This window comes from Ranitomeya imitator, chromosome 1 (assembly GCF_032444005.1).
Source record: "Ranitomeya imitator isolate aRanImi1 chromosome 1, aRanImi1.pri, whole genome shotgun sequence".
Lineage (NCBI taxonomy): Eukaryota > Metazoa > Chordata > Amphibia > Anura > Dendrobatidae > Ranitomeya > Ranitomeya imitator.
The window spans coordinates 1,141,686,811-1,141,699,100 of NC_091282.1; positions in this window are offsets into that span (position 1 = coordinate 1,141,686,811).

Genomic DNA, 12,290 nt, shown 5'->3' on the forward strand with positions numbered 1-12,290 from the left:
CTGACAAACTGGTGGCAGCGGTGGGATCTGTGCGATTTCCCCTGCTGTTATCCCTGCAAACTGGTGGCAGCGGTGGGATCTGTGCGATTTCCCCTGCTGTTATCCCTGACAAACTGGTGGCAGTGGTGGGATCTGTGCGATTTCCCCTGCTGTTATCCCTGACAAACTGGTGGCAGTGGTGGGATCTGTGCGATTTCCCCTGCTGTTATCCCTGACAAACTGGTGGCAGCAGTGGGATCTGTGTGATTTCCCCTGCTGTTATCCCTGACAAACTGGTGGCAGCAGTGGGATCTGTGTGATTTCCCCTGCTGTTATCCCTGACAAACTGGTGGCAGCAGTGGGATCTGTGTGATTTCCCCTGATGTTATCCCTGACAAACTGGTGGCAGCGGTGGGATCTGCATGGTCTCTCCAGTGTTCTCCCTGACATGTTAGTTGTCCAAGATGTTTGGAACAAACTCCCTGCAGATGTCCTTCATAAACTGCGTACATATGTTCCTATAAGAATTGATGCTGTTTTGAAGGCCAAGGCTGGACACACCAAATACTGATTTGATTTACATTTCTCTTTTGTTCACTCAGTTTGCATTTTGTTACTTTATAAAAAGTAAACAATTAACACTTGTATGTTGGAAAGAATTCTTACTTTGCAACATTTTTTCCACATCTGTCTAAAACTTTTTCACAATACTGTATATAGTTACTTTATATCATGTATTTTTGCAAAAATTCATTTATTTTAAAAGGAATGATTTATTTGAATAATATGAATATAACTTTGCATAACTAAAGAATATGATAACAGATTTGGATATCCAGTTGTGCTCAAAAGTCTACATACCACGGCAGAATTTTTTCTTTCTTGGCCTTTTTTTGGCTGAAATCTCATCTCTCGAGATCTTGATCCCGAGATCACCATTAGTGCATGCGCCGTCCCCAGCGGCGGCCATATTCCCGGAGACCACTGCACGTGGAACCCTGGAAGTGCCGGGGCTCTGGCCTGTCGCAAAATGTTGTCAGAGCCCCGGGCAGCATCGGACACCCACGCAGCACCGCTGGGCACCGGAGACACCCGCAGCAACCGCCGGGCACCCAGAGACACCCGGACACCCTCCTCCCCGGAAAGGCATGTTCGCTTTCTAAGACGCACCCCCATTTTCCCCCCAAGTGTGGAGGATAAAAGTGCGTCTCACAAAGCCACAACCGCCACATTGCTAGTTTTCAAAGAGTCCTGTATTTCAGCTGATGCTATTTGTGGATTTTTCTTTGCATCCTGAGCAATTTTCCTGGCAGTTGTGGATGACATTTTGTTGGTCTACCTGACTCTGGTTTTGTTTTCACAGAGACCCTGATTTTCCATTTGTTAATCACAGTTTGAACGCTGCTGACTGGCATTATCAATTCCTTGGATATCTTTTTGTATCCCTTTCTTGTTTTATAAAGTTCAACAACCTTTTCCCGTAGATCTGTTGACAATTCATTTGCTTTCTCCATGACTCACAATCCAGAAGCGTCAGTGGCTGGATGAAAGATGCAAGAGTCTGTATGGATCCCAGAAACTCACTCAGCTTTTATGCACACACTGATAAACAAGCAAACAGGTCACAGGTGAGGATGTTACCTTTAGTAGCCATTCAAACCCATTTGTGTCAACTTCTGTGGATGTTATTAGGCCAAAATCACCAGGGTATGTGAACTTTTGATCAGGGTAATTTGGATGTTTTGGGTAGTCATTATGATTTAAAAAGAGAAAACACAGTAGTTTGACAATAAATGGCTTCACACAACCACTAACTATAAGTGGAGAAAAAGTTGTGGTGTTATCATTCATATTCTCTGAAAAAAGGCAAAGAAAGCAACAATTCTGCTGGGGTATGCCTAAATGGCGGAATATCAAAGTTGTATTTTATTCATGTTTTAAGGCATCAATGTCAATTTTTTTATATTATTATTATTTAAAAATATAAGCATCTTATGTAATGATAGTTGTGAAAATGTACATGGATACAAGTAACGTAAATGCACTGATACCAGCAAATCATTGATATTTCTGTTCAAGAAGGAGTTACCTATTGTCCACAATTGTATACTATTTTCACTGTGCCACAGTTATGATAAATTTGATATATCTCACAGGTCTGAAGTTCGGCACAACGAGAAACCATAGAAAGTTAAGTTGAAAAGCACCTATCCATATATACAGAAATGAGAGTGCCAATAAAACTAATAACTAACAAAAAATTGCATACAATTCAACTATCACAATATTAACATAAAAGTGACCACAATAACAACTGTGCAAGTAAAAAAAAACATATGATTCCATTCCATACAAATGAAATCTTATTCCAGTCAGAGACTGGAATAAAATTTCCGCATGGTCAAGAAGCAGAAAATTGTCGGTATCTTGAATCGGGAGTTTAGTTTGGACCAAATATCACCGAGAACAGTGGGTAATATACAGTTTGAGGCATTTTTGTATACTGTGATATATCTTTGCTTTTATTTATTACATAGTGCAATATTTGAAACATCTCTTTAAAAAAAACATTTGTAGGTGTGAAGGGGGATTTTCAATGTTTTTAGATAATATAGTGATACAGTACATGGCTGGATGGATCCATGGATAGATGATAGATAGATAATAGATAAATATGAGATAGGTAGATAGATAGATAGATAGATAGATAGATAGATAGATAGATAGATAGATAGATAGATAGATAGATATGAGATAGATAGATAGATAATAGACAGATAGATCATTGATATATAGATAGATAATGGATAGATAGATATGAGATAGATACTATAACCCATCCCCTGCAGACTGTGAGCCCTCGCGGGCAGGGTCCTCCCTCCTTATGTACCCATGTGCTTTGTTTTTTGCTCATGTTTAATGTATTTCTCTATATTTGCCCCCTTTTCACATGTAAAGCGCCATGGAATAAATGGCTCTATAAAAATGAATAATTAATAATAATAATAATAATAGATAGATGGATAGCTAGATAGATAGATAGGAGATAGATAGATAGATAGATAGATAGATATGAGATAGATAATGGATCTATCTATCTCATATCTATCTATCTCATATTATTATTATTATTTATTGTTATAGCGCCATTTATTCCATGGCACTTTACATGTGAGGAGGGGTATACATAATAAAAACAATATAGTATCCAAATGGTGGACCCCTGACGAAGGAGCATGAGCTCCGAAACGCGCGTCGGGTAGACGTGCCGGCCACGCATCTGACGTACACCCGCTAACCGCCCAGGACCAGGTAATAGTGACTGGTTTACTATATTGATTGCTGTATTCATGGGTGCATCGGCACCCTCCTGGTTGTGTCCCTGGTGTCAGGATTAGTGTGTCCGGGTATGGCTTTTTTGTAGGTGACTTACCTGATTTACTCCATACTTCACGTGCCCGGTTCCAGTGGGTATCTGGGATGTCTTAGTTATTGAAAGTTCTCTGGGCCTTACTTTTTATAGGTGTCCACTGTGATTTTATGGCATGATAGAGACTGACATATACTCTAGACCCACTTGTTCCAGGGTGCAGTGATTACGCAAATATAGTGTGATTCACACAAACTTCAGCCATTCCATCATTTTGGTGTCCTCTACCAATATTTACATCTTTTACATTCATTGTAGAGGGAGTCAGGGCTTGGCCCGCACGTTCTGTTATTTATGGGGGAGTACCTGTATTGTGACCTATTCCGTTTCCCCATCCGTGTTCTATTTATGTCCTACTATGTTTTATATATGTGTATTTAATAAAGAGTTTTTTATTTCGATTATAGCTACCTTTGTTGGTCGTCTCTCTTGTGGTTTCCACATCCTCTCTGTATAATAAAAACAAGTACAATAATCTTAAACAATACAATTCAAAAACAATAATGCAGTTCAAATTTCGTGTTTTCAAGTTTGTATGTTCTAGCGCTGCAGTGTGCTGCCTTATTTACTTAACTATATACGAGTTGGCGACTCTGGGTTCAGCACCTGTTCACACTTAGTCTATGTTTGGATGTGCAGGTCAGGTTTTTGAAATGTATTCTTTGGCCTTCTGATCGTGCACTCCGCCTCCTAGCTTCAGGTGTTTTAATTACAGCTGGTCCAATACCCCTCCACAGAGAGAGAGAATTTTAGTCTAGGAAGAGGTTTCACATGTACCCATTCAGATGGAGACGTTTATTCTCAGCGAGGAAAGGCAAGTTTAGGACCTGGTATAAGAGAGATGCCGTAAAGGGGCTACCAGGTACACATAAAATTGGCCATTTTTATGCGCTAAACGCTCTCATTTTTCATATTTCTAGTGCAGTAATGCAGTTCAAATTTCGTGTTTTCAAGTTTACATGTTTTAGCGCTGCAGTGTGCTGCCTTATTTACTTAACTTAAACAATACAAGTCATAACTGGTACAGGAGGAGTGAGGACCCTGCCCGCGAGGGCTCACAATCTACAAATCCATCTACCTATCTATCTATCTATCTATCTATCCATATCTATCTATCTATCTCATATCCATCTATCTATCTCATATCTATCTATCTATCTATCTATCTATCTATCTATCTATCTAGGCTTGAGAAAGGATTGTATCCGAAACGTCGCCACGCCATTTGGGCAAATAAACATCACTTTTTTTTCTGGAAGTCTGCTAGTGTGCTGTGCTGTTTCCCCCTTTTTTCTACATTACATCACCCCAGTGGGCCCCAAGCAGCGTCGGTCACCCTGACCGAATACCACAGGTGGCGTCACAAAACCTTGATAGACTCGCATCACCTTTTATTGGACGCCCCTTAACAGGGTCACGGACCGGGTCCAGCCACCGTGACATCCCCAGAACTGAGCCAGAAAGGCCCGGTACCGAGTAACCTGCGGCCCTGCGTCTGGGGGCGCTCCATATCTATCTATCTATCTATCTAGTAGTAGTATAAAAATGGAACAGCACAAATCCTTTACTTATCTTCGGGTGCAGGGCCCCCAGACAACCTCTCCACTGGTTGCTTTTAGTCCATATGCTTCACAAAAACAGGCAGCACTCCATATTCTTTGAGGTAATGTGCAAGAATTTATTCAACCCACATCTCCGTGCGACGTTTCGGCTCTAAATGAGCCTTTCTCAAGCAGTGAGTATTGCTTCATACAGCGTATATATAGACACACATCTCCATCATCCCCCAATCACAGCCAATTAGTTAACATCATATATTTTATAAGTTATTACAGTTTGTAAAAAAGTGCTTTAGTGCTCTCAATGTGCAAATATCATTAAATAAACCTTTACATTTAGCTAATGACTGTCACTCATTTGTATTTACCTTTGGAGGGACATAGCGTTTATGGAGGATCCAGCATGTTACCGGCGTTCTAAATCACCTACAACGCATGTCACGGTGTTTCTGCTTGCATCATAGTCACATGACGGATTAGGGGCCAATCAAGGATCCGTATATCGCATCTAGAGTCCAGCGCATGCGCAGTAGCGCTTGCGATCGCCATTTTGATTGTGGCATCCTATTCAGGCGCTTCTTAACACCATTATGGTAGTGGCATCTAAAATCTGGCGCATGCGCAGTAGCGCCTGTAATCGCCATTTTCGTAGTGGCATCCTATGAAGGTATTTTCTGAAACGCCATTTTAGTTGTGGCACCTACCATCAGGCGCATGCGCAGTAGCGTTCAAAATCGCCATTCTAGTAGTGGCATCCTGTCTGGGCTTTTTCTAAAACGTCAATCTAATAGTTGCATGTCTTTTAAAGTGCTAACCAGGGCCATCCATATTAATGCCTCTCATGACATGCAGCACCTACAGCAAAATATCATTTTTAAACAACATGGTATGACTTATTTTACACCACATTCAAGTTCACTGGGCAGAATACATAGATGATGTCTTCCTCCTCTGGACAGGGTCTCAAAGCGAGTTGGAGGAATTTTATCAATTTTTGAATACCACCAATGATACAATCAAATTCACATTGGTGATGTCAAAGACTGAAATCCAATTTCTTGATGTGCTCATCAGTTTAAAGGAGGGGCAGCTCAGTACCACACTTTTTGTTAAAAATACGGACAGAAACAATCTGTTGCTATATGATAGCCAACATCCACGGTCTATGGTGAGGTCCATTCCACTAAGCCAATTGCTAAGAGTTAGACATATAGTCAAGTAGAAGGAAGAAGTAGGCACAGTGGTGGACTCATTAGTAAAAAAAATTCCTAGAGAGAGGGTACCCTAGGAGTTTATTGGAAACAACAAAAAATAAGGTACTACAGGAGAGTAGGGTGGAACTTATGCAGAAAGACACAAAAGGTAAACGTGGGATAAAACACAGACGGGTTCCGTTTGTCGCCATGTATGGTGAGGAGAGTAGAGATGTGGCTAATGTCATAAGTAAACACTGGGGGATGCTGGGAAGAGATTTGCCCAGTATAAAGGAGCTTGAATTACCGCCACTATATTCATACAAAAGAAATAAGAACATTAAGGATTATTTGGTCAAGTCTGATGTTGGCCCAAGAAGGAAAAGTAGACAATTGTGTGTGACGGGTTCCAGTAAAAATGGATGTTTCCCGTGTTTAAACTGTGTGAATTGCACCTATATGACTAAGGGTGCAACATTTGAACATCCAACAACGGGGAAGATATATGAAATTCAACATTACTTGACATGCAGTTCAGATTATGTTGTTTACCTTTTGATGTGTCCATGCAATCGGTGGTACGTTGGTGAAACGACGTGTGAGTTTAAGGTGCGAATGAATCAACACCGGTTCTCTATTAGAAAGAAGAGGACTGATCTTCCTGTCCCTAAACACTTTGTTGAATGTAATCATTCAGAAAAAGATTTAAAATTTAAGATAATTGATAGAGTACCTGTGGATAGGAGGGGTGGTGACAGGGAGCTTGTCCTCAGGAAAAGAGAATTGATGTGGATTTATAAATTGAACACACTCAGGCCCAAAGGCCTTAATGTAGATTTTAAATTACATGCAGTTTTATAAGTATACTGTACCTGTACTGAAATTGTGAAGTTGATGACTTGGTAATAGTATTTTATATTTGGGAATACTTGATTCTTATAAGTATGCTCCTAATTTTATCCTTTATTTTTGTACAGGTGCTTCTACTGTCAGACATTTTGAAGACTATCTCTGGAGTGACTTACAGTGTTGGAGTGAAAGAGAATTTTTTCTATAAAAAAGATTTTTTCTTGTAATGTAAAAGATTTTTTCCAAGAAAATTATTGGGAATATTGTAACTATAGTAAATTGGATAGATTTTCTATAATGAATTTAAAAATATCACGAATTTCTCACATGAATAGGATTGGAGGCCAATGAATAAATCATCTAAAAACATCTTTCTAGTATTTTTCATAATTTTCGCTAGTGGTTTGGTAGATATATTAGTTGGAAACTTTCCGTGCGGTGGCTAGAAAGGGCTATTTGTAAGTTACTTATTGGTTGACTTTTTTAATAGAAGCCATATATATGTTCACATCAGCCGGGACTAATGTGCTACTGCTATGCAGGAGTCATGAGCGGAGGCACCTTGCCTGGAAAGGTTGGGTGCACCCTCTAGACACTGTCTGACTACTGGATGAGGGTCTGAATAAAGGCCACATCTGGTTTGTCAAGGCAGGATTAGGCACAGTAATATATGTCCATAGGGCGAGGAAGGGGCATTCTGCCCAGTGAACTTGAGTGTGGTGTAAAATAAGTCATACCATGTTGTTTAAAAATGATATTGTGCTATAGGTGCTGCATGTCATGAGAGGTATTAATATGGATGGCCCTGGTTAGCACTTTAAAAGACATGCAACTATTAGATTGGAAAAGCCCAGACAAGATGCCACTACTAGAATGGCGATTTTGAACGCTACTGCGCATGCGCCTGATGGTAGGTGCCACAACTAAAATGGCGTTTCAGAAAATACTTTCATAGGATGCCACTACGAAAATGGCGATTACAGGCGCTACTGCGCATGCCCAGATTTTAGATGCAACTACCATAATGTTGTTAAGAAGCGCCTGAATAGGATGCCACAATCAAAATTTAGATTTAGAACGCCGGTATCATGCTGGATCCTCCATAAACGCTATGTCCCTCCAGAGGTAAACACAAATGAGTGACAGTCATTAGCTAAATGTAAAGGTTTATTTAATGATATTTGCACATTGAGAGCACTAAAGCACTTTTTTACAAACTGTAATAACTTATAAAATATATGATGTTAACTAATTGGCTGTGATTGGGGGATGATGGAGATGTGTCTTTATATATACGCTGTATGAAGCAATACGCACTGCTTGAGAAAGGCTCATTTAGAGCCGAAACGTCGCACGGAGATGTGGGTTAAATAAATTCCTGCACATTATCTCAAAGAATATGGAGTGCTGCCTGTTTTTGTGAAGCATATGGACTAAAAGCAACCAGTGGAGAGGTTGTCTGGGGGCCCTGCACCCGAAGATAAGTAAAGGATTTGTGCTGTTCCATTTTTATACTACTACTAGATAGATAGATAGATAGATAGATAGATAGATAGATAGATAGATAGATAGATAGATAGATAGATATGAGATAGATAGATAGATATGAGATAGATAGATAGATAGATAGATAGATAGATAGATAGATATGAGATAGATAGATAGATAGATAGATAGATAGATAGATAGATAGATAGATAGATATGAGATAGATAGATATTAGATAGATAGATAGATAGATAGATAGATAGATAGATAGATAGATAGATATGAGATAGATAGATATTAGATAGATAGATAGATAGATAGATAGATAGATATGAGATAGATAGATATTAGATAGATAGATAGATAGATAGATAGATAGATAGATAGATAGATAGATAGATAGATAGATATGAGATAGATAGATATGAGATAGATAGATAGATAGATAGATAGATAGATAGATAGATAAATATGAGATAGATAGATATTAGATAGATAGATAGATAGATAGATATGAGATAGATAGATATTAGATAGATAGATAGATAGATAGATAGATAGATAGATATGAGATAGATAGATATAGATAATAGATAGATAGATAGATAGATAGATAGATAGATAGATAGATAGATAGATAGATAGATAGATAGATGGATTTGTAGATTGTGAGCCCTCGCGGGCAGGGTCCTCTCTCCTGTACCAGTTGTGATTATTGTACTTGTTTTTATTATGTATACCCCTCCTCACATGTAAAGCGCTATGGAATAAATGGCGCTATAACAATAAATAATAATAATAATATGAGATAGATAGATAGATAGATAGATAGATAGATAGATAGATAATGTTAAACATTAATACTAAATTCATTACAGATATAGCATAATACTAAACCTTCCACTCTGGGGTATTACAAGGTTACGTGTCTAGGCTGTGTAGACATTTTATCCCAGAGCTGACAGAATAGAAAATTTCCTTTCTGGCGTAGGGCCTTAATGACATGCCACAAAGTCTGCACTACCCTTAAATTCATTTCGAGGCTTTAGATGAAATGATGACAGGGGCTAACGTTAAAAATTAAATTCTATCTTATTTGTACAATTCTTGCAAGTCACATTCGCGAATAGTAGCGAGAGATTTAATGATCGCATATTTTTATCTTATTTTGTTTCGGTCGATGGCAATTTTTTCTGTTAATGTCGACTTAGAGCTAAAAGTAATTTAGTAATTGATTCTAAGCACGGCAGCTCGCCAATGCCCGCTCTACGTTGAGAGTAATATCTTTGCTAATTTTATCCATCACAATGAGATTACCATGCTAATCTATTCCTGCTCCAGTGTTTCGGCCATTTGGGACATACTGATGTAAATTATGTTATTAAACACAATCCCTTTGGCCGGTGGATGAAAAATGAAGGAATGTAGGGCAGATAGAAAGATTACTCTGAAAAGAATTGTATTGACTGAAATGCTATGTTGCCAATGTTTAATTCTTCTTGAAAACCTGAATCAAAATCCATTTTAATCCATTTTGAGCCTGACCCACATATTTTACTGTTTACTCATGTGGCGGTAAAGATGAAAGTAAACAACATTTTGACTACAATTTATTATCCTATTTGCTATACTTCATCATTTTTAGGCATGACGGCTACTGAAGATCTTGGGGCACATAATAGATTTCTGTTATTCTGAGTGTTCCCTCACCAGGCACTAAGTGTGGAAGACAAATTATACCCTTACCTAAAAAAGATGAATCAATATTCCAGAACAGAGAAACAAATGTACCTTGGCCTCTATTAGAAAATATTCACATTTTGTAGTATAAAATTAATGTGAAAGTTTAGAATACTTTTAATACCATCGGATTGCAGTTTTGTTCTCTGTAATGCAAGATGTCAATCTAATATTGACTTATTTACTGACTCAGTCTGCTCATTGTTAAACATTTTTGCTCAAATGTGCATCCAGAGGAACTAAGCGAATGTGTACTGTACATTTAGTACATGTACTGTTTCTAGTGTAGGGATTGGTTAATTTAAAGTCAATGTCCTCATTAAAGTGGATGTATCACCTGATGTCATAATATAAACTGCATAGATTATGAAATAGAACTCTTAGACCTGATGAGACTGGTGTGCTTTCTTGATAATTCACTTTAGAATGACTATACAATTATTTTTGAAAGTTTAAACTCAATCCCCATAAATTTATCCTGATTAACAACTCTTCAGTGCCCCTCCTCCCTGCTGCTGCTGAATAGCAGCTCACCTACACTGATTGACAGATCCTTAGTATCCCTCCTCCCTGCAGCAGAAGGAATAGTGGCTCACCTATACTGACTGATTGCTCCTCAGCAGGGCCGGCGTCAGCACCCGGCGTACCCGGGCAAGTGCCGAGGCCCTGGCGAGACAGGGGGGCCCATTCAGGGCCGGCGTTAGGGGCAGGCAGTTGTCTAGGGCCCCCGCTCCCCCAGGGGCCCTCAGCTAGCGGCACATCAGCAGCCGCTATGGGGCCTCTGTGAGGCAGGGGGCCTGCCTGTCGCCAGCGCCAACTCCCCCGCTACCACATTGAACTATACTGGCGTCTACCAGTAATGTTCAAAGCAAATGATGGAGGAGAGAGCGTCACCTGACGCTCCCTTTCCCATCATTCCCCACTCTGCCTCTGACACTGCCACTGCGGGTGCGCGATGACGTCATCGCGCACTCGCTGTGTGTCAGGCAGTGCAGCAGCAGCCGCCGAGACCGGAGCAGGGAGCAGTGCGCAGTGCGGGCACTTTGAGAGGTGAGGAGTGTTTTTTGTTGTAACTATAACAATGAGTACTGGACTATGGGGCCATTCTTGGAGGGAGGGGGGCTGTGCTGTATACTACATGGCTGTGTTATATACTACGTGGGCTGTGCTATATACTATATGGGCTGTTATATGCTACGTGGGCTGTGCTATATACTACATGGCTGTTCTATATACTACATGGGCCGTGTTATATACTACATGGGCTGTTATATGCTACGTGGGCTGTGCTATATACTACATGGCTGTTCTATATATTACATGGGCCATGTCATATACTACGTGGGCTGTGTTATATAATATGTGGCTGTGCTATATAAAATATGGGCTGTTATTTGCTATGTGGGCTGTGCTATATACTACATGGCTGTTCTATATACTACGTGGGCTGTGTTATATACTACGTGGGCTGTGTGATATAATATGTGGCTGTGCTATATACTATATGGGCTGTTATATGCTACGTGAGCTGTGCTATTTACTATGTGGCTGTGTTATATACTACGTGGGCTGTGTTATATACTACATGGCTGTGTTATATGCGATCATGAATCGTGGTATGTGTTAAAGGGGGGGGGGCCACTGAAACTCTTTCGCCCGGGCCCTCAAAAACCTGGAGCCGGCCCTGCTCCTCAGTATCCCTCCTCCCTGCTGCTGAATGGCAGCTCACCTATACTGACTGACAGCTCCTCAGTATCCCTCCTCCCTGCTGCTGAATGGCAGCTCATCTATACTGATTGACAGCTCCTCAGTATCCCTCCTCCGTGCAGCAGAAAGAATAGTGGCTCACCTCTACTGATTGTCAGCTCCTTAGTATCCCTCCTCCCTGCTGCTGAATGGCAGCTCATCTATACTGATTGACTGCTCCTCAGTATCCCTCCTCCCTGCTGCTGAATGGCAGCTCACCTCTACTGATTGACAGCTCCTCAGTATCCCTCCTCCCTGCTGCTGAATGGCGGCTCATCTATACTGATTGACAGCTCCTCAGTATCC